This window comes from Corvus cornix, chromosome 4 (assembly GCF_000738735.6).
Source record: "Corvus cornix cornix isolate S_Up_H32 chromosome 4, ASM73873v5, whole genome shotgun sequence".
In the NCBI taxonomy this organism is placed as follows: Eukaryota; Metazoa; Chordata; class Aves; order Passeriformes; family Corvidae; genus Corvus; species Corvus cornix.
In genome coordinates this window covers 15,836,114-15,858,045 of record NC_046334.1, presented here as the reverse complement: position 1 = coordinate 15,858,045, position 21,932 = coordinate 15,836,114, and the positions used below count along the sequence as shown (strand labels likewise).

General features: G+C 37.9%; 1 protein-coding gene across 8 annotated transcripts in view; it reads left to right on the top strand.

Annotated features, from left to right (window-relative positions):
- MAPK10 (mitogen-activated protein kinase 10) overlaps positions 1 to 21,932 on the top strand; it is a 148,502-nt gene that overhangs the window by 40,945 nt on the left and 85,625 nt on the right. For 2 of the 8 annotated variants that reach the window (XM_019293382.3, XM_019293381.3), the window contains one exon: positions 10,693 to 10,849. The exons of 5 other annotated variants lie outside the window; for them this stretch is intronic. The gene's annotated coding sequence lies outside the window, so the exon portion shown is untranslated. Of the gene's footprint in view, positions 1 to 10,692; positions 10,850 to 21,932 lie in introns of those variants that run through there. One more of the 8 variants, XM_019293385.3, reaches the window with a different exon arrangement.

The window sequence follows — 21,932 nt, the reverse complement described above, 5'->3', positions numbered from 1 at the left end:
TTGTTTTAAGCTGTTTTATTTTGCATTTTAAACTCTAGAACTCTGGTTAAAGAAAAAAATAAATAAAACTTAATAAGCTAAATCTGTGATATAGTTAAAGGTATATATAAATATAAATAAAGGTATATATAAATATACTAATATTTCATTATGACTTTATTGTGAGTATATATAGTTAATGAAAGATGAGATTGTGATCCTGACATGACAGTTAAGGGCCTAGAAGAAATAAATAAGCAAATACCAAGCAGTTCACCATAAAAATACGACCACTAGCTCCCTGTTTACAGCAGCAGTTTACAGTCAGTGCAGGAGGACAGAGGGTCCCCAGGTGGCTTTGCCATTGCTCTTGCTGCCTAGAGAAGTGTGCTGGCTGCTTCCACAGCAGTAGGACTCAGTCTCTATTTATTTACAATATCACAAGAGAAAAGGGGAGTGCCAGGGTTGAAAAAATTGTCCATTCCTTCATGGCATTCCTTCTTTCCTCTGGTGGTTAACTAGGACAATAACCTAGTGCTGCAGCTCATGCAGTAATGCCACACTGATTTATGTTAACATGTTAATAACCAGAAGTTTCTAATTTATTTTACTGTTGCTTCATCTTACTCAGCTTTGACTAAAATGTGTTGGTTGGTCTTGGATCTTATGTAATATTTAAGTGGCAATATGTTCCTCTTAGAATTACAACATCTTCGAGCTAGTGAAATAAGGATGCTTTAGCTTAAATTTCAGTTTATCAGTTAAGCAACTTTCAGTTTGATATCTTGGATTTGCCACACAATGTCCTCAAGCATATCCATCAGGGAAATAGAATGGTCCAGACTAATTACTTTGCTGAATCTGGACTGTAAAACATAACCAAAAGCTATTGGGTTGGCACCATAAATATGAGACCTTTCTTGCAAAGTAGAACACCTTTTAATGAAATAATCCAAAGCCCAGTGAAATCTGTGGGAAAATATCTGTTGACTACAATAACTCACTACCAGGCAAAATGTCAACTGCAGTAATTTTTTTGCTATTGCAAGTGTGTTGTATAATCAGAAATGAAGTTACTGAACTGGCACAAAAAATTACTCTGAAGATTGAAATGTCTATATCAATCACAGAAAGCTCTGTTATGAGAGTAAGAAATCTTGTGGTTTTTATAAATAAGGTAATCCAAAGACAAGATCCCACTGATGTTCAGGAAATGGGGGTCAACAAATGCTGTCAGTATCTGTACACAGAGATTTATCTTATTGTGAGCCACAGCTAGCTTATTTTTTTTGAGTGTGAATACCTTTTGGGAGATACCATGTGTCTTCTCCAGGCTGAGACTGTGGATATTAATTTCTTGCCTTTTATTTAGTACCATCTGGTTCTTTGAAAACGTAGTTTCATGGTGACACATTTTTGTACTTTCTTTACTAAATATGCTAAACTGTAGCCTCTATGAAAACCTGAAGTGATTGTAGAGCTTTTTCCTTTTGGAATTGGGAGCAGCCTTGCACTTCTACTGATTCCATTTTTCTGTGTTTAGTTGCATTCTTTCATTCTTACAGGCTCAATTCTCATTCCGCTCTTGCTTACAGTGTTTTTTGTTTTGATGGAAAATAAATGTTGCGTTACAGATTAATTTTTATCCATACAGATTTTGTCCAGTACTTTGGTTCAGCAAATATTTTATCTCATTAGGTAATGTTTAAGGTTGTAATGTTGCAGCATTACTGTCCATTTCTATTGACTAGACAACCTTGTCTGGTGTTGATAAGAGTAAAATATTAGAACAGTGATCTGCCTTTTTTCCCCATTTTCTTCTATGCTTAGTCATTGCAGGTACCATTTTCAAAATTTGTAGGTACATTGTCTTTTATTGATCTTACTTTATTTTATTTTTTCTCTTATTATTTTTTAATATTTAATTTTCTTAGTATTTGTCTTTTCCTTTTTTTTTAAACACAATTGCCAGTTATGTAAATTATTTATCCATACATGAAGTGCAAGGAAAACCAAATTATTGTGAAGTATCTACAAACTTTAGGTAGACTGTGGGATTTACGTAACTGGCTATTTCCTTTATTTAGGTTTTGTTAATTGTATGTTTACACTGTAGTCAATGCAGGTTTATAGTGCATGTGCAACTGGTCTTAAATCAGCTAATTTGAGTGCTGAGAAGAGTGAAGTCCCAGCAGTGTGGAACTTGCTATGAATTGGAGTGAAAATGGGTTGATGCCCAGCTGGTGCTGCTCCCTCTGCATGCTACCATGGCTATTTTAGAAGTTGAGCTTGCGATGATTCTTGTGGGTCACTTCCATGTCAGGATATTCTGTGATTCCACGATTTATTAGCAGTGCTCAAGATGGCTTTTTCAAAGCTGAATCTGCAGCGCTCTGAAATTACTCATAATTTAATGTTGGAATGCTAAACCTCTTGTGGAAGTGAAGCTTGCTTTCAATATTGCAACAGATAGTGTGCGACCTGACTTTAGACATGGGATTCGTAACAAAAGTTTGCCTTCCTCTGAGAGCTGAAGACATTTGGTTCTCATGTCCTTGTTAATCTGTCCCTAAACTTCACAATATCCTCCAGTGGGACATATACAATTGTAGCACTGGCAGTTTTCAGACAGAATTTTAACGAAGGGGGTTTTTTGTTTTGAACTTTTTGATGAGCACAAATGCATCAAGAATGCACATAACTGACAGTACAAAGCAACGCAGGACACAGACCCATGCTTGCTCTCTGTCAGAGAGCTTTTTGAATATCTTGCCATTTGATGTGCTTCACTCTACTGTAGAGGATGGAGGAAAGCTGTAGATTCAATTTTGGCATGAGTAATCTAGCAGTATGTAGAGAGAAGTAGCTGTAAATCCAGGAAGGGTATTAAAATAACTATCCCTTCAAATGTAAGAAAAGTGCTAACTGAATTCTTCCCGTGTACCTCAGTAAATTTGCAGAGTGCCTTTGTAGTATGTTTATTTATGGAAAGGCCATTGAGCCAATTACAGCAGTTATTCCAGCCTGCCTATAGACCTCCTTATACTTGATTTTGCACAGTAGGTGAAGAAACGAGATTTCATGGACAAGTTTTTCAACTTACCATCTCCATGTTGCCAAGACTGATGGTCTTCCAGAGCTGGTGGTGCCTCTGAACTTCGCTTCAGGCAACAGATGAGTATGTGTCCAGTCCTATGGATCTGGATAACACGATATAATTCTGGAGCTTCTGCAAAGTGGAACCTAAAGCCATTAGATATTTCTGTAAATCAAGTTTCCCCTCATATGAATTTCACCTGGAACATGTGGAATTCGATATGGCCTGCCATACAATATTTCATAGGCACTGTTGCTATCCCTCCGCCTCAGTTGTATGCGGATCCTCAGCAAAGCTATAGGCAAGGCCTGAAGCCACGTCGTGGATGTCTCTTGACAAATTTTGCTAATTTGTGCTTTAAGGTTCTATCTGCAGCTGGTGATAACTGGATATTGCTGTTTCTTGCAAAGACATCAGCATTTCCTGGCTCTTCATTCTGTGAGCTCCTTGAACATACTTTGTCTGAAAACCAGCGCGGAGCAGCACTTCAGAAAGGTCCATGGAATCAACATCGCATGCGTTTCTCACAGTTACATAAATTTGAGTAACTGTACAAAAGACACATGCTTGCAAGGACTGCTGCATGTTGATGAATCTATAGACACCTAGTAATCTGAGCTTTTCTTTACATGAATTATGCTTTGAATTTGGGGTGCATTTTGCTAGCCTAGGGAATCCCAGATGTTGCATTGCTGGGAAGTAGCGCTGCTGCTTTATGCCAGTATGGGTTTCAGGAGGGACAAGAAATCAACATGTGGCACATGTGAACTGAAGTTTTTTCATATGATGGATGTAAGAGAACTCAGGGTGCTGTAAGTAGAGACAGTACTTGCTGTCTGTTTGGCAGCAAGACCTAATGGCCTGTGGGGTGGCATTTCTGAAAGCATTCCTCTAAATTTCATTTACATACATTTTAAATATCTATAGTCTGAGCTTGCTATTTAGGCAGTGTGAATTACATATTTGTCTGTGCTTTTGATGAGATAAATAAAAACATATGGTAAAAGGTGCTGATGCCAGGGTATGAGTTTTGTTGGTAGTCCATGGTTAGCAGTTTTATTCTGTTTGTGGGTAGGGGCTGGGCCCGTCAGTGAAGTCTGTCACAGTGGTAGACACTGAGCTAGAGTTGACATGGAATGAGAAACACAGGGCATTAGTATGATGTTTTTGTGATCTACAGCCACATTCACATTTCTAATTAAAGACAGCGCAGCATCAGGTGGCTCTCTCCCCTTGAGTCATCATCTTTCTTGAAGAAAGTATTTTCACAGTATTTTCCTATATGAAGCTGAATGTAGAGGAATAGTTTGCCTGTTCATAACTTATTTAGTGTGAAGAGAAATGAAGGAATCTCAGTACAGTCAAGATACTTAAACAGATGTTTTCCTCCAAGATAAGACCTTAACTGATTTGGCTGTGAATGTTGTAAGAGAAAAAAAACTGAAGGAGCTGGAGAGAATTGTAGCTTATCCTAGGTTGTATACTTGTGACTTCTGACACTCATAGGATCTATATAAACATAAGGGGGGATGTTCCTGATGTGCAAAGACACAGTGGTCCATGCTCAAAGTGGTGTATCATTAGGACTGTGAATACAACTGCAGGGCCGTAAGGAGAGACTCATTAGTGGAGCAGAGTGAATTTTGGTACTCAGAAAGGAAACATGTCCCTTCCTCAGCAGGTAATTGCATGTCTTGCATGTGTGGCAGTATAGGAAGGCTTAGAAAGTTTTGTCACCCTCATAACTTTGACTATGCGATGACAATGACATGTCCTGACCTATAGGACTTCAGGCACCCCAAACGCTGAAGCTATTTTAAATTTTTGGATTATGTATATTTCTTCTGAGACTAAGTCCTTTGTACTTACACCTTGGTTTCCTTGTTTTCTTCCTTCCCTCTGAAGCTGACAGGCAGTACCAAAAATAATTCTTTTTTTTTTTTGCCCTCACTTCTGGTGAGGTCCTTCAGTCTTTCAGGCCATTCTTTTCAAAAGCACATGTAGAAATCCAAGGTTTATGCTGTTTGTTTGAAGTTTATTTAAAAACCCCAAACAAACCAACCAAAGAAATAATGAAATAAAATGCATTCTTCAGAATGTAACCTCTCCACCCTTGTCTCCCTTATTTTTTCTCCTGGGTGAAAAGTGATCGATTTATTTTTAAAAGAAAGACTTGTCTGTCCAAAACCAGACCACATATTCTCAGCCCAAAACTAGGAGGTGTGACTGCCTCTTGGAAATCAAACCAAATACAGTCTTTAATTAGCTTTTACAGTTTTATTTTTTACTGCATTCAAATATTTTACTAGTTTATAAACGTGACCTATTGATGTTGTCAAGAATATCTTCCAAGTGTTTTGTCTAATCTTTATTCTTAATAGTTCTTGTATAATCTGCACTACCAGGTACTTCATAGTTTCTGTAGGTCAGGGCAATTCAGCATCATATCTGACATCCTCTTTGCAGTGATTTTACCAGATGTGATGGTTGTGACGAAAAGAATTCTACTGTGAAACTCTGCATAGTGGTAGAAGTACCTAACTGGTTCACGGCAGTTTTAACCAATGCCATAGAAAGAAAGCAAGAAGAGTCAATCTCTCTCTTTTTCTCTCTCCCTTTTGCCCCTCTGCCCCAGCTATAAGCTGTTAAAACTGTTCCAGTATTCATCTTAAGTAAGTGCCCTTCAGTGTTTCCTCAGTGAGCAGTGATTGATTGGTTTGGATTCATCAGAAACAACTTTGCGCAGAGGGTTTACATTATTGTACACGTGAGAGATAGCAGGTCTAAGTGTGGCAGCATAGATTCATACCTATAATGCAATGAGGAAAGTAAATCATAATTAAACAGTGAAACAATAATGAGCTTTTTTTCCCTCAGTGGTGTTAAAATTTTGCATATATTCATCGTTGAATCCTCATGGTTGGTCCCACTGGTTTGTTTTCCACCCATGTGCTTTGGCTGATGAGAAATATGTTGGCTAGTGAGGGATTCTTTTGTATGTCTTGCTACTCCAGTTCAAAATCCAACTTTTTTTTCCTTTAGGCACTGGGATTTTGCACTCAGAGGGATTGGATAATACCCACTGTACAGAGAAAGCTGATAAAATCTCATTTTGGTGAAAGCTGCTGTGTAATCTCAGTAGAAAAGGACAGTGTAAAGACAAACTCAGCACACCATTGAAACCATCTTTGTGAAAGGCAGCCTGTTTTCATGTCAAACCATGGCTCAAATGAAGTGTACATAGGCTGCTCTTGGGTGGGAATTTGAGCAACTTGACCTAATGAAAGATGTTCTGGCCCACAGCAGGGGAAATGGACTAGTTGATTTTTAGAGGTTCCCTCCAACCCAAACCATTCAAGGATTCTATAATTCATGCTTAAGTGTTCAGTATTCATTCTGATTGTGAAGTTCCACATCATTAGCTACTTGGATACTTGACTTGGGCCAGCATTTGGGAGGAGAGTTAGCTAGACAATGTACAAGTTGTGTTCTAGTCAGTTGTTGCAGCATCAGCTGAAAAGTTGTCTGGGGAAACTAGATGTCAATTCTGATTATTGCAAATGGTTTACACTTTTCATGCAGGTCTTTTCTTTGCACTTTTTCAGTGTTCTGTGTCATTTTGTCACATTTGCATAAAAACAAATACTTTGAAATCTCTTGTTACAGTGTTTCTGATGCACAGGAGCAATTTCTTGCAAATAAAATGCTCTGCTCTAGGCCAGTGCCCTGCAGTTGCTCCTTCACAAGTACAATTTTTTCTCAGATTGAGCCAAGAAGATTTCAGTAGCACACTGAGCCCCCAACACATGCACAACTTGTGCACTTGTCTTTTATGTATTCATAAGGGCCGCAGTAGATTTATACACTGACAAGATTTTAAAAAATGTTTGCTGTGCAGTGCTCATGGTCACAGTGGAGATGAGATATTGTCTGTGTTTTGGCTCTGCATTACACCTTAGTTAATGCTGCAGAATTTTATGTCAGTGGTAATTTCTCTCAGCAGATTAATTGTCCATCCTGCTGGCATGCCTTTGCTTGGACTCCTAACTCTTGTATAGTGATTCAGCCTTCATAAGCAGTGACTGACACCAGTCCCCAATGAACCTGCTTTTCCTCCCCCTGCAAGAATTGGTAGAGTTTCCTTTAAAGACTGATGTTAGAGGAAGGCATCTTTTCAAGACAAGAAACTATTTGAATTTCTGGCTACATGTTGGTTAAATAAGCATATGCCTAGGTCTGTCTTGCATTTGAAAAGTGGGATTTTGTCTCCATGTACTCAGAAAACATGAGTTGAAGTCACAAAAAGTTACTGAGTCTTTTTTTTTTTTAAATGAGGAATCTTTATATGTCCCTTCTTTTTTGACCTTCTGAGGCTATTGAGTATGTTCTTTGTTGCCTTTCTGCAACTATGAGGGAGAGAAACATCTTTTAAATGAAAGATACAATTCTTTATCTGAAGCTTTGAGAAAAGTAACAAATACCATTGGACTTTGTGATACCATAGTTAGACTTGCCAGTAGCAGCAGTAGCAGACATAGGAGAAGTGAGCAAAGGCTGGTCATGTTGGGCAGTGGAGGGCAGTACACACCTGAAGTTGGAAGGGCTACACTGTGCTATGGATTTATAAGCAGATAATTAAAACATTTATTTTGCTGAGGATTATTTATAATTGCAACAGAACTCTGTTCTCTGCTGGTGGTGTTGGGCTTTAAAATTGCCTTCCCATCAGAGCTTTGAAATCTGTCTAGGGAAGACTTGTGGTAAATTTTGTAGACTTGCACAGGCTACATTCCTTTTCTCCCTCCTTTCTCCTCTTCCAACTCAAAACAGAGTTCGTGCACATTCAGCTTCCATCCTGTCAGCAGCGACAGCTGCTTTGTGCCATGCTGACTCTGTATGTCTTTGGGAAGTTCTGCTTCAGGAGTTGTCTCTTCCGTTCCCAGGCATGAAAGCTTCTACTGTGGAGCTGGTGTAGTGTACAAGTCATTTTATTTTTAACTTCATTGAAATGCAGCTGGGACTAGGCAAGCATTCACTAAAAGATCTTGGAAATGGAAACATCTTTCTGTAACTGGTATAATGTGTCTTTCTAATTGAGAATTGGAGGCATCCATCTTGCTTTTTAAACATCCAATTCTTTATTGCTGCTGCTGTGAATTTCATTTGTACATCTCTTTCAACATATGGGCTGATAAACTGCATCCTGCTTAAAAATAGGATGGAGATTTATTTTTTTCATCGTGGTTGAATGTTGTTCAGGAGTGATTAGCTGTTGAACAGCACACGCTGGCTAGACTAAAAAAAGATCTGATGATCTTCTCTAACCATTCCAGGATTGCAGGTAAGCTCTGTGTACCAAAAAACCCCAACCCTCCGAAATCCCAAACATTGCACTTGGTGCTCAGTTTCACCTTCAGATGTCAGTTTGACAGCAAATGCTGCCTGGTTCTTTAAGTATGAAGACAATGCCACTAAATGAGGTAGGCTTAATTTCTAAACTTCATTGAAACGTTAAGATTAGTCCAGAGCTGATGCCCTTTCTGCAACCCAGTAAAATTGTTTGATTGGTAGTACATGGCTGTTAATTTGGGGGAAAGTATGTTCTACTATAGGACAGATGGATGCATGTCTCATAGAAGAGTGGGCCGTTTTACGATTTACAGGTTGGGTTGTTCTGCAATAATGTGGGAATAATAACCCACAAAAATGAATTTATTTTTCTTTTGGTGTATCTTTGAGATAGGAATTTCTGTTTAAAGTCAACCACCAACATTTTAATTGAGCAGCTTTCAGGCATTTTTTTGATTATATAAAGAAAAAAGAGCTACAGTTATAGTAATACGCACTATAAAAGAAACAGAGGCAAATGATAAAATTTCATTGAGCTCTTCTGGTCAGGTTGATTAGACCTCTTCCATCAGATTATGATAATTCAAATGCAGTGGCTGTTTAAGATGATACTTGGCATGTGTAAAGCAACTGACACAAGAGGATACTAAACACACAGGCTCTTCATTAACAGATAAAACTCTCAAACTTTCTGGAGGAAAACATCATGGTAGTGATCATAACCCTGATTAACCTTTCCACCAGCAATTAAATTGGTATATACATTTGCTGTGAATTCTTGCCTATCTTTGTGAGCCTTGCATACTGTTGAGCACTGTTCTTCTGATGCTGCAGATTTTATTCTTTGTAAATAGGAATTCTCCATTGACTGTAATGTAAATTGCAAGGGCATGTTTCATTGTGAAGAACAACTTATGAAAATATCTGTCAGAAATAATTACAGTTGATCCTGCTGTCGGGCAGGAATATAGATTGGATAATTTACTGGTGTCTTCCTCAGCAGTGTTTTTTATAGCACTGTTACCAGGAATATCAGAATTTAACTCAAATAGTGGTAAAATCACTTGTAAGGGGGGAAAAAAGGAAAGGAAATGTTATTAATCTTCTACTCTTGACTCTGCACAGTGGTTTGTGGCATGGGCTTACTGGTGCATGACTGTGTAGATAGCAGACTATGATCATGGATACAGTACGGTTTTTTGAAGGTGCGGAGGCTCTTGAATGTACAAATCCTGTTTGTTCACTGTCATCTAAGGGTGTCTTAAAGGTCTCAAACAGCTGTTTGCTCTTTTTGAAGTTTGTATCTTAAATCAGATGTGGCACACAGTACAAGCCTTTGTAGGAACCTAAGGACACCTGGAGGTAAATATGCCCTGTGATGCTCTGAAGTGTGTATTTTGCCAAGTTGCCCATGAAAGTGACATTTAAGCATCTCGTAGAATGAGTAAAAGGGAGAAGCTGCAAGGCTATTGATTGCCCTTGTCCTCCCTCCCCCATTCTATAGATTATGAGACCTGCTAGTTGTTCAGGACAGCAAGGCAAAAGAGAAAGATGGAAATGTATAGTTGGCAGGTAGGTTGGTAAACAACTCTTGTAATGGCATGAGTTTGGTAGAAATTGAAGTGTCAGTATTATTCTTAAAGAGTGGACAGTAATACATCTTTCTAATGTACCCTCTCCTCACTGATATGCAGCTGACAAGATTTTATTGATTTTCTCCCTTAAATTTCTGCTCCTGATTACTTCAACACTGATGTTTTGGGGGTTTTAATTTACTTTTCCTCAGAAAGTTTCTTTATTTCTCCAGATCAGGAGCTGTCCTTTTCATGTAAGCCTTTGAGTCTGTGCAGAAAGAAGATCCAGGATGTGGACTCCTTAAACTTGTCTAATGGCACATTTAAGGAATAAAGCATTTCTTGTTTATTTGCCTTTCAGAGAGTTCTCTATACCTAAAGGTCCATAGCAACAGAACTGCTCTCTGCCTCTGACAGGTATTGCAGTCTCTATCACAAGGCATCATAGTCACCTCCAGGCTTTTTTAATCCAACAGACTATCGCAGTGCATGAAAGGACTGACCTTAGAAAAGCTGCAGAGGGTTTAAAAAAACCCAGCTACTCTAATGAGGGAAAATGCACCACTCAGTATCTGTGCTGTTTTAGCTTGGAGCATGGTAAAATGGAGCAAACAGTCCCAAAATGAGCTAACTGTCCCAACTCAGATGAGCTCAGGCTTCCTTAACCCTGCCTGTCTTTAACTCCTTTGACAGCTGTCTTCCACTGGGACAGAGGTGAAACTTCGACAGACCGCATTTGTTGAGCAGTGGTCCCCAGATTTGCAGCTCTCCCCAGGAAGACCTCAGAACAATTACAAGTGTGTCACCTGGACAAAATGTAAAACTTCGCTGTCAGACTATCCTATCCCTGGTAAGGCATCTAAGGCCACCTAATTACTGATGAAAACAAGCTTAATAAAAAGGAAAATGCCTGTAAAAGAGGGGGACTACTAGGAGATGTTATGTGTTTGTGAAGTGTTTGTGTTACTCTGTGACGAGCATACTGTAAAAATTGCATGCAAAGTAATAGGAAGAAAACTAGTGCAGGAAAATAAACACTTTCTAAAGGTGTTCTGTTTGTTGTTTTTAGGCATTGTTTTTTGTGTGTCTCCTCTGAGGGAGAGCTGGTTGTGACCATAGATTCATTTATGAAAAATGCCTCTGTGTGTATGACAGAGCAGGTTTTGATTTGACCAGTCAATGAATCCTGGAAGGAATACTGAATGAAAACAAGGTATAGATGATAGCTCTAAGCCTGGACAGCATGGGGAGGTAGACCTGACCTATTTAGCTGCATATCTTACAGTGAAGTTTCACCACTAAATCTAATTCTAATAATATTTCCCTTTTGTAAGAATGACTGTGCAGCTGTGGATCCTATGCAAAGCCTTATGCACATATTTACCTCTGTGGTCTAGAGAATATTGCACATCCTCATAGTCCCTTTAAGCCTGTATTTAAATTTTTTCCAAAATCAAGATCTCAGTACACTTGTAATATTCTCTGTGTAGTATGGATGTGTAATATTAGCTAGAATAATAGTGTAACTGTTACTATAAAAGATGAGTTAGCAGTACCCAGTACAATGTGACTGTTCTTAGTTCATCTTTGAGTGCCCATACATTAATAAAAGATGATTAATTGTTATAATGCGCTAAAACACTAAGAAGGACTAAAGATAGTTCTGAATGACATTCTGTGTTAAATTAATTTGCTAAGCAAAGCTGAGAACAGCTGCAGAAAATCACAAAGCATTCTTGTGTCTTTTGTAGCCTACTTTTTTTTTTTTTTCACTTGGTGAGTGGTTTACTTAGTTTAACTCGGTTTTTTTCTTAGTGGTCCTTTTGCTTTGATAAACACAGTCAATTAAATTAATGATAGGATGTGTCTGGGTAAACTCAGTTTCCTAGGAACTGATACTACTGGAGATACAACTGTTGGCTGCATGTTAAGTCAATGCATGGGAAATTGGAATAAATGAGGCTTTTAATGTTTGGACTTAAAGCTCTTTTCCAACCTTAATGATTCCATGAGTCTGTTTCCATTTCTGGGTCCCCAGTATATCATGCTAAGATTATCTGCCACTAAGCAAAGCTTGGCTGTTGCTGGAGAGGAGGTGCTGCTGCTGCTCCAGCTGTTCTGCCTGGCATCACTCTCAGGTCAGCCTGGGAATACTGGTGCAGCACCTGTACCAGGAGTAATTTTGATGGGAACAGCATTGTCATGATAATGTTCAGGTCTGTCTGTACCTGTCTATGAGATGTTAGAGAAGAGACAGAACTACTCATGAATCTGTGTTGTGGAAGAGTTGATGGCAACTCAAAATGCAAAACAGACCCAAGCTGTGCTTATTAAGACTTCTGTGTTCTGACTTGATTAGTACAAGAAAAAGCCTTTGTTCCCTTTTCACTTTGTGTCTAGTGAAACCTTGCTCAGTACCAGGGTTCTCTAACATTCCCAGCAGCAAAACAACAGCAAGAAGTCACTGAAATGGTGGAGGTGGCCGTTTATGGCTGAAAGAAGGAAAGAGGATCTAGGCTGAAGCATGCAGGCTCCATGCCTCCCCAGAAGTAATTTCTTGTACATTTTTGGTAGTTTCTATGTACTTAATAGAAAACAAAATTAGTCATCTTCTCTGAGACCAGTCTCTGTTGGCTAGATGTACAGGGCTTACATCTCCAAGGAAGTCAGTATTTACATAGCTTAGGTGTAAAAAACCACTGAGGTTCTCACCATACCTGACTCAGAATGTTTTACAGTGTGCAGAAGCTGTCCAAATTCTTTATGCCCTAAATCTGAGGATAAACAGCACACTTCAGCACAGGAACATTTTCAATATGCTATATTGGATACTGAAATCCTATCATTCACAAAATGTATTTATTTCACATATCTAGTCTGCTAAACCTGTTCCATTCAGTTCAGAAGTTTTGGTGTTTCTTGAGACACAATTCACATAGTCAGAATGTAACAATATTCTTGAATCTTCTTTTTTTCAAAGATAGTGTCCGGCTGTAAATTACAAAGATATGCTACCTGCAGGTAAAATGTTGCTGTAAATGAGAAAGCCTGAGAGGAAACTGAAATCAAACACAGTTTTTGGGTAGGATTGAGGTAGGATCAGTTGCAACTCAGAGTAATCTGCTGAAATTATTCCCTCTTGTTCTTTCAAATAGTGTTTCATTTAAATTACATAGCATAGGGTACTGAGCCCCTGTACGAGCAAAGTAAAGGCAGCTGGCACAAGGGATTAATAGTGATGCTTCTTTATTGCAGAGGTTTGGCCCTGTAATTTAGATAAACAGGCCAGAATCATGAGAACAGGGCAGCATTTTCCCTGCTGTTGTGTTGAGGTCAATAAGTGGCATTTCAGCTGATTGGGTTTCAGTTTTGGAAAGTGTCTGAACAGTTTTGTTTATATTGTGTATAATGCACATATCTATGTATATTTGTGGTAAATCAATAATGGTATAAAATGCCTGCCTTCAGTTTTCACCTCTTTTGTGTAAATCAGGGATGAAATGTTTCTATAACATTGTGTCTCACCAGATGTCTACTGCAGTGAATTTGTTGGACTCATTAAATATCGTAGAGGACAAGATGCCCATAAATTAACTCAAATGAATTAATGAACAGTTAAATGACTAAAAATATGGTTTTCTCTGTATTTCTTGCTCCTGATTAATGACACTTCTGAAAGTTATTTGAAGTTGAAGGATGAACAGACAATCTTTATTCCATTAGCGGATAAAAAAAAAAGCTAAAACTTTCAGCCTGCTTAGCAATGTCTAGAAAAATGCCAGAGTTTACCCTGAGATGCTGCAGGACAGGAGCTGTCTCAGCCTGTTCAGTTCACAGTGCATTGACAGTCACCTACAGGTACCCTTCACTGGAATTGCCGTGGTTCAATGTGGCACCTTTCAGATGTGCTCTACTGTAAGGCAGGATGGCTGAAACTGCACTGGTGCAACTCGCAAAAGGCTTTGTTAGGTAACAAATGGCAGCTGAATATAAAGTTTGGAAAATACAATGATAGTTAACCAGATTTCAAGCATTTTATGGTAACCAGTCTGGCTGGTTCTTATTTATTGTTGTAAGTATCCTGAAGTGTTATTATATTAAGATCTTTTTATAATGCAAATGGATCTAAGAAAAGTTGAATTTTTCTTCAGTGGATGTATTACTGCTGTATAAAGCTGTGACATAGATTTAGAACTCTACTTTTAAGTAGATTTATTTGTGGTCGTCAGCTCGGGCCAGCAAAAGCCAGAAGACCCTTTTAGCATTAGCCCCAACTAAAACCTAAACAAAATCCTCAGACAGCAAACAAAGGACAAAGAAAATATATACAAAGAAAATATCTTGTGAAAGTAGGATCTGCTTTGATAAAAAAGGCATTTTAGAAGATTGTTATTCAAGCAGATGGGCTATTGAGATTAAAAAATAAAATACAAAAAATACAGTATTAATAAACACCTTCTTGTGAGGTCAGAATCTAGTGTAAGATTTTATCTTTTCTTTGTTTTTAAGGCTCCAACTTGTGTATTGGTGGTTGTAGATACTTGAATTACACAAAATCTAAGCCTTCTTCTTTGTCATGCCCTGAAGAACAGAGTATTGAGGACAAAGAGGATCAGGGGAGACACAGAATGATTGATAGAAAGTCTTTGTACTCATGAAGAGAGGTAGGAGCGTGATTACTTTGATAGCCACACTTACAAGGCTTTAAAGGCTCATTCTGCTTCAGAAATGTCATGTTCCTTTTCCTGTATCCCATCATCATTCACAAATTTCTGCCCAGCCTAAGTTAAAACTCCCTGTCATTCAAAAGAACATGGAATCTGTTATTCATGTACCCGTTTGATTTCACACCAAGACCCAGAAATGTGCTCTAGGAAAAAAAACCAGGGAAAAAAGATTGTAAAAATACAAGATTTCACAGAGAAACATATAAGTTTATTCATCTGCTCATTTCTACTCCAGTATGTTTGGATTCAAAAATGAAATGCAAAAAAAGAAAGCACTTGGGTATGCAAGCAAAATTGGATTTTGTTCCTTTGTTTCTGTTAAGTCTTCCTTAGCTTTTATTTTGTTTAGGAATTTGACCTTTCTTATTTATATTAATTTTCAGTAGGTGGATTAAGGCCAGGTGTCCAAGCCCCTATTCCTGACTGAGTGAACTTATCATTTATTTTCTAGTGCCTTTGTTTTATTATCTGTCAAACATGTGTGGAGGAACTCCTGAGGTCTTTAAAAAAGATCCTATTTCTGTAGAACATCTAGGTCCTACTTTTACATGGTACACTGTACTTGGAAGAGGGAAGAGTTCTAAAATGTGTGGTTTTGTCACCAGGTTTGCAGTGAACACTCAATTACCTTGGAAATACATTTACTATGCACATTATTGCAAGGGATTTATGTAGCATAGGGTGTAAAAATTATCCTGTAGTCTAAAGGAGGCTGGAAAACATGTGAAGAAAACTTCTTGTCTAAATTCAGCTATTTTTCATGGATAGTGAGTCACTTTTGTGCGGAGTAGCTTCATGGCATTCGTTGCATGTTGCAGTAGCTCATGCTACCATTTTGAAATGAAGAGGAATCAATCAGCTGACTCACAGTGGGATAATTCCTTGCAGGTGATGTCAGGTCAGTTGGATTTAAGGTGATTTATCTCATATTTAGTGTCTACGGGAGCTGGAAATTATATCGGAAAACACTTAGGGTCAGTCATATCTGATTCTCTGAGCATCTGCTCTTGTTTAGGAAGCAGGCTCAAACTAACTTGTGATACAGGGAATTAGTGTCTTTCAGCGCAGTGTTTTCAGCTTGGCACTGAAAAGCAGGCAGCAGAGCTGGCTGGTTATGCTTTCTGGATATGTGGCCTTTGAGAGGTTCAAGAGAACAAGGGAATGTATTAATATATTTTATATATTCATATATTTTATATGTACATGTTTTTCGTAATATTTCATATATGTTTAGAAGTCTAGAAGGTAGCAACAGAGTTAAAGTAAGCAAGGTGCTGTAGCTTCTGCCTAGTTCAGGAGAGTTTATGTTTGTAGTTGAAGTGTAAAAGTGCTAGAAGTGACTCCAGCAACTCTTACATCTGCTGGTCTGTTGCTCGCTCAAACTACAGTTGCCTTCTTGTGGTGCATATCCCCTGCCTGCTGCAAGAAAAGAGCTAAAATTGGGATTTTAGTGGCCAACAGATGTTTCAGAGACAGAAAACGATCCCCTGCTGAGCTCTTGATTAAGGCTGCCACCAAAACCAAAAACCCATGGTAAAGCCTTGAAACCTTAATCCCAAACTCTAGAGCTCTGGCATATGACCGAGTTCTACATTTTTTTCATTCATGTTTACATTTCTAGTTCAGAACAGTGAATGCCAGTGCTCCAGTGGGATTGTGCAAGGGTCCTGTTATGCTTTATGAGCATCGCCCTCCACTGAGGCTAATGCAAAGCTGCACTGTCCCCATGGGAGCTCTAGGAAGCATTTATGCCTTGGGCACACACACTAAATGGTTGAGATTTTCCTAGAACAAAAAGGGCATTTGGATTTATATCTCCCTTAAGAGCTTTCTCTTCTTCAGATGATCATGAGCATTATGAACACATGTAAGGGGTGTGATTATTATTGCTACTGATCTGATAGCTTGTGTGCACGAAGATTTGCAGAATGTGCAGTGTTTATAGTTTTCAAGCTTGTAGTCTAACTCAGATGGGTATCAGGCAGATAGGTTAATGATTTATAGGGAATAGAATTAATCAAGTGTGAAAGGCTGGACAAAATGAAGAGTATTTATCTTGCTATTTTCTTGTGAGCCTAAAGAAAGCTTGGCACTATGGACATCAGAAGGTTTCTAGCTGTGGAGAAGCTCTGGTAGTTGAGTCACAGGTGAAAAAGAAGCCAAAAACATTAGAAGAGCAAGCTATGGATTGTAACATTTTAAAAATTACATAAGAAGGTGCTAAAAGGAAGAGCTTGCACTTATATTTAGGGACTCAAAAGTAGGATAAGGTTGTGTTCTTGCACTTCTTAAATTTTTTGGTAAAAGTATTCATGTAAAATACATGTTTACCCTTTTCATGTGAATGTATTGCTTTGTGATACTCATCGCGTGTACTCCAGTCCAAATTGTTTCAAACTAATACCTAGGTTTGTCATTTCAGTTTTCCTTGGGTCTTTCTTTCCCTGGTGACTCCTTGCATTACTCACCACAGAGTTCTGGTGGCAAAGACTGTCTCAAGGATGCTCAGCTTGTTCTTTCTGTGGTATACTTCAACTTTTCAATGGTAGTATTTTGGGGGCGAGAAGTCCTCAGTCTATCTGGTGTACCCAGGTCAATTAAGCTTGTTCCCTTATTATCCTTAGCTCCCATGGCTTACTGGGTCAGACACTCATATTTGTTGCTGTTCTCCCCTTTTCCCAGCTCTGAGGGGATCTGGGACACAAAAAAGAATACAGTTTTTAATATTTCACATTTGAATTACATTCAGCACCTGTAAAAATCTTGATTTCATATGACTTCTTGGACCTTGCATGTTTGTGCAGATTTTAAAAGCCTTTTATCCCTGTCTCTGAACACTGGTTCCTCAGCAGAGTCAAATATTTCTGAGAACTTTCCTCAGCAACCTGAGAATAGGAGAGGCAGAGTCCCCTGTTTGTCTAAAATGTCTGTGCTTCAGCTCTGCTTTAATCAGTTACAGCATTTCTGTGTAACCTGAGGGCACCCATGCTTTTAAGTGGTGCTGTGGGCCTCTGCCTGCAAAAATCAATTCCAAATTGTTGTTTACCCATAGCAGGGAGACTTTCCCTGCAGTCAGAAAGAAGTATGAGCTAGTGTCTCTGTATCTTAGTGGCAATGAGGAGGGAGGAGTTATGAAATAGCCTGTTTTGGTTTCTGCTTTTTCTTTTCCCAAAGGGTTTGCCTAGAAAATTGCAGACTTTGCCTCTTTGGCTCCTTTTTTTCTTACCAAAGAAATTCCTATCCCCTGACTTTATCAAAGTCACTTTGTTCCAATGCTACAGGACAAAGAGAACCAAAGAAAAGAAATTACTTTCTTGTGATGATTACCTTTTGTGTTTTAACATGCTTTTCCTTGGTTTACTTTTATATAAAAACCTAAAAAGAACATGATTTGGTTTTGATCACTCCTTACCTGTCCAGTCTAAGTTCACAAAACTGTAAATTTTTTCTTAATGTGTGAGTTTGCAGTTACCATTGTAAGAGGAAACTAACAGTAGCCTTCATGATTCTGTATTTTTGCATTAATCATCTGCTCTATTTCTGGTTTTGCATATAGAAAAACAAATGGCACTTGCAGCAACACCCCTTGGCAGCAGCAGCAATGCTTTCTTTAAATAGTTCATCTGCCGTTGTTTTGTGAGCCTCTGAAACTTTAACCGTATTCAATGGATAAATAATTATCGTTGTTATTCCTTATGCTTTGGAGAACTTTTACCCAGCATTAACTACAGCTGGACTGGAACAAGGAAACACCCACTTTTGCTGGGTCTGTATCTGCCTAAATCACAGGTGTGTTTCTTTCTTTAGCCATTCTACACTAATATGATACATTCTAAACAGCAGCAGCATAGGTGTATGGCTACAATCGAGCAGCAGGCAAGCTGTTCTTTTCTCTCTTGCATCATGTTATTAGTTGTTGATCATCAGAAACACAAGGCATTTTCTTGCTCCATTAAGAATTTTTTTTTCTTATGTATTTAGGGTTTTAATCAAAAGAAGCCAGAAAGTATCAAAATATTTTCTGTGTTTTGTAAAACAATATCTAACTGCCATTTGATATTAACAGCTTGCAGAGATTTTGCAGTAAGTCCTGCTTGCATCCTGGAGACGAGTTGTTCTAACAGTGTTTTGTTATGGGAGTAATTAAAATTTGCAAATGTTAAAGCTGAGAAGGGGGAAAGGCTTTTCAGAAGCAAATGGATCTGTATTTTAGCTGTTTGAGAAATAAGCTGGTTTGTAGCTGCAGACTTTACTGTGTAATCTGCTCATGGCCACAGCCTTGCACTCCAGAACTAAGCCTCTTACATTTTTTAGAGTAATAGTGGTTTTGGTTGTGCGGCTACTGTATTAATATGTAAATACAAACCAAGGCAGGGACTGAGCACCCTAACTTTGCAAACAACTGAAGCAACTGTCCCTGGTTTTGGTTACAAAATTTGGATTATAGCTGTCCTAAAGTCCCTTCCAATGTGAGTGATTTTTTGGCTGTGTTCCTGAATAACTGCGAGGTGTGAATTAGCTGGCTCAGTTCAGTGGCCAATTACAGAGTCCTTTCAAAGCTGTGATGATGAATACAGATGTTGCAGCTGAGCAAGTTATTCCACAGTCCTGAACAGCTTTTCATATCTCCATCATGCATACTTTGCTATAGGAAAGATGAGCATTGGTAGAATGTAATATAATTTTTATCAAATAAGTAAAAGCATGGCTAAATACTATTTTGGTTGCATAATTTTTTCTCTCAAGGGACCAAACCCATCAGTTTTTCCCCTAAATTGAATGAAGCAGTTACAGAAATTGCTGTTTACTACAGTGCCACATAATGGAGGTACTCTGAAACAGGATCTATGACAGGATCTAAGTGCCCTGACCTTTCATACATTTTTCCCAAAGTTAGAATTTTGCTTTTGACTGGAATATTCATTGTTTTTACATGCACCCTTCATTAATGGGGTGGTTAACGTGTAACAGAGCAGCCTTGTAAGAATGAGATCCAATGGCATACAGTTCAACTAATCAGAAACTATTCAAACATAAAATATATAATTTATTCAGATCTATTAATTTTCTTGATTCTGCTTGATGCAGACAATAATCAAGTATTTTTCTCTATGTATTCCAGAAAATATAGGTCATTTTCGCCAGCCATAAAATGCCAGGGACATGTGTATTGAAGGCAAATGTAACTGAATTTGAATTAGGTTTGGATGTTGACTTGGGAGTGTATTAAAAATAGTTTTGATATGATTCAGTACATACCTTCAGGCAGCTTTGCCACTGACATTTATCTAAGGAACAGCTTTATATTGATTTTATTTTTTTAATAGAGAAAAACAAATTTCCGAGAGGGCAGAATTTTTCATTCAGTTGTGCTGAGATAGTTACCTCAGTTTTTTATCTTTTTCTTTTTTCCTCAGAAAGAGAAAGCAGATTAAATCAAGTGCCACAACAGGAAAAAATGCATAAAAAAAAAAATAAAATCTTGCTTTCACATTGTGGTAAAAGTTGTTATCTTATGTGAGGCAGGTAGTATTTTACTGTACTCATCTCTTTCCAATTAGCTTTTCTTCATTTTTTTTGCTGCCAGTAGTACTGCTGGTCTCACACACTTACAACTCCAGGTTTATCCTATACAAATTCAGAGCTGCTTCTAACATCAAAGTTTAATTTAACACCTCTAGGAAGTAGCTAGGATTTATGCAGGAAGTGAAGATATTCAGCTGCAAATGAAAAGATGGTATGAAAGATTATGATAAGATCATCATAAACTTTGATTAATTAATCTGCTGCAGCATCTTGCAGGAGTAGGCTCTTTTCCTGATAATACCTGTTCGTAACAGTAAGTATTACCTTTGGATGTGAAATCTTGGACGGTTATAGCTTGGGCATTTAGTCCAAATATTGTCAGGTGAGGAATTCTGGCTCGTAATAATTGGCTGGAGAAAAAAATGAGAAGCTGGTAACAAGGCCAAGAGCTCATTTGTTCCTCTCTCCTGCATGTGAGCTGTGATCATTAGAAATTTCTGCTTATCAGTCCTTTGTCTTTTCAGTTTGTTTGTCCTTTTTCCTTCGTATATATTTCCTTTTCAGTGCTATTCCTAAATTCTTTCCTTGTCATTCTCTTTTCCAGCAGCTCAGTTTTAGAGCTATTTGCATGATTCTTGTGAATTTCAACATGTCATCACTTCTCATCCCAGTGGAAGATGATCTGTTTCTGCTGGGATATAGCCTTAATAATTACACTGTTCACACCTCTGCTTTCCCTGGTTATTCTAAGAATAATTAAAATGGGAGTGTAGACACAAAAGAAAAGCACTCTTTTGCAGCAGAAACACTCTCCTTGACTATTATTAATGCACTTGCAAATTTCAGTTCATATTTATCCTCTGAGGTGTCTTGAAGCTTCTTGTTAAGCAGTGGGTCTCCTGTTGCAGTGCTGTACACTAGATCTGAAAGAAAAAAATTTAAAAATTCAGGTATATTTTTATTAAAGAAAAATTATTTATTTATTATTATTTTATTTAAAGTTAAAAATTGCTGGTAACCCTAAAGATTTGGTCTCTGGAGTGAAGGCCAATTTGATAGGATATTTGAACATATATATCCCTATTATAACTGGCAGCAATTATATGAAAAATGTGGGCGAATTGCAGGATTTCTTTCTTGATCCAGCATGTTAAAGATGTCAAAGTCCATGTTTGAATTCTATAGGAGTTTGGGGATCAGACATTGCCATTCTCTGCTGGTACACTTTGTCATGCTGTGTGAATTTGGTCAGGTCTTCATTATTTCCTACACTCTTCTTGTTGTTTACACAAGGCAGAATAGCTGAGTTTCAGCAAAGGAAAATATAGTTACAGGTCTAGAGCATAACTGATAGCTTCAGAGAACTTAAAAGATACTGTGGTGAGAGTATGTATTTTCAGATAGAGTGTAATTCCTGTACTGGAAATGCATGAAATTATTCAAACACGTTTTCAAAACAGGAAGCATTAATAATTCATAAATGTTAATCTTTGAACATTAGTGTTTTTCAAAAAGGTTTTTAAGTGACAACTGAATTGATCAATTGCCCCCTCTCATTGAATTAGGACAGGATGGGTTTTTTAAATAACTTTAAGTGATGGTGCTATTTCATTAATTCTTTTCATGCTCTGAATCTTTATGTTCATTAATGAAATATTTAGTGAGGAAGTAATAAATACT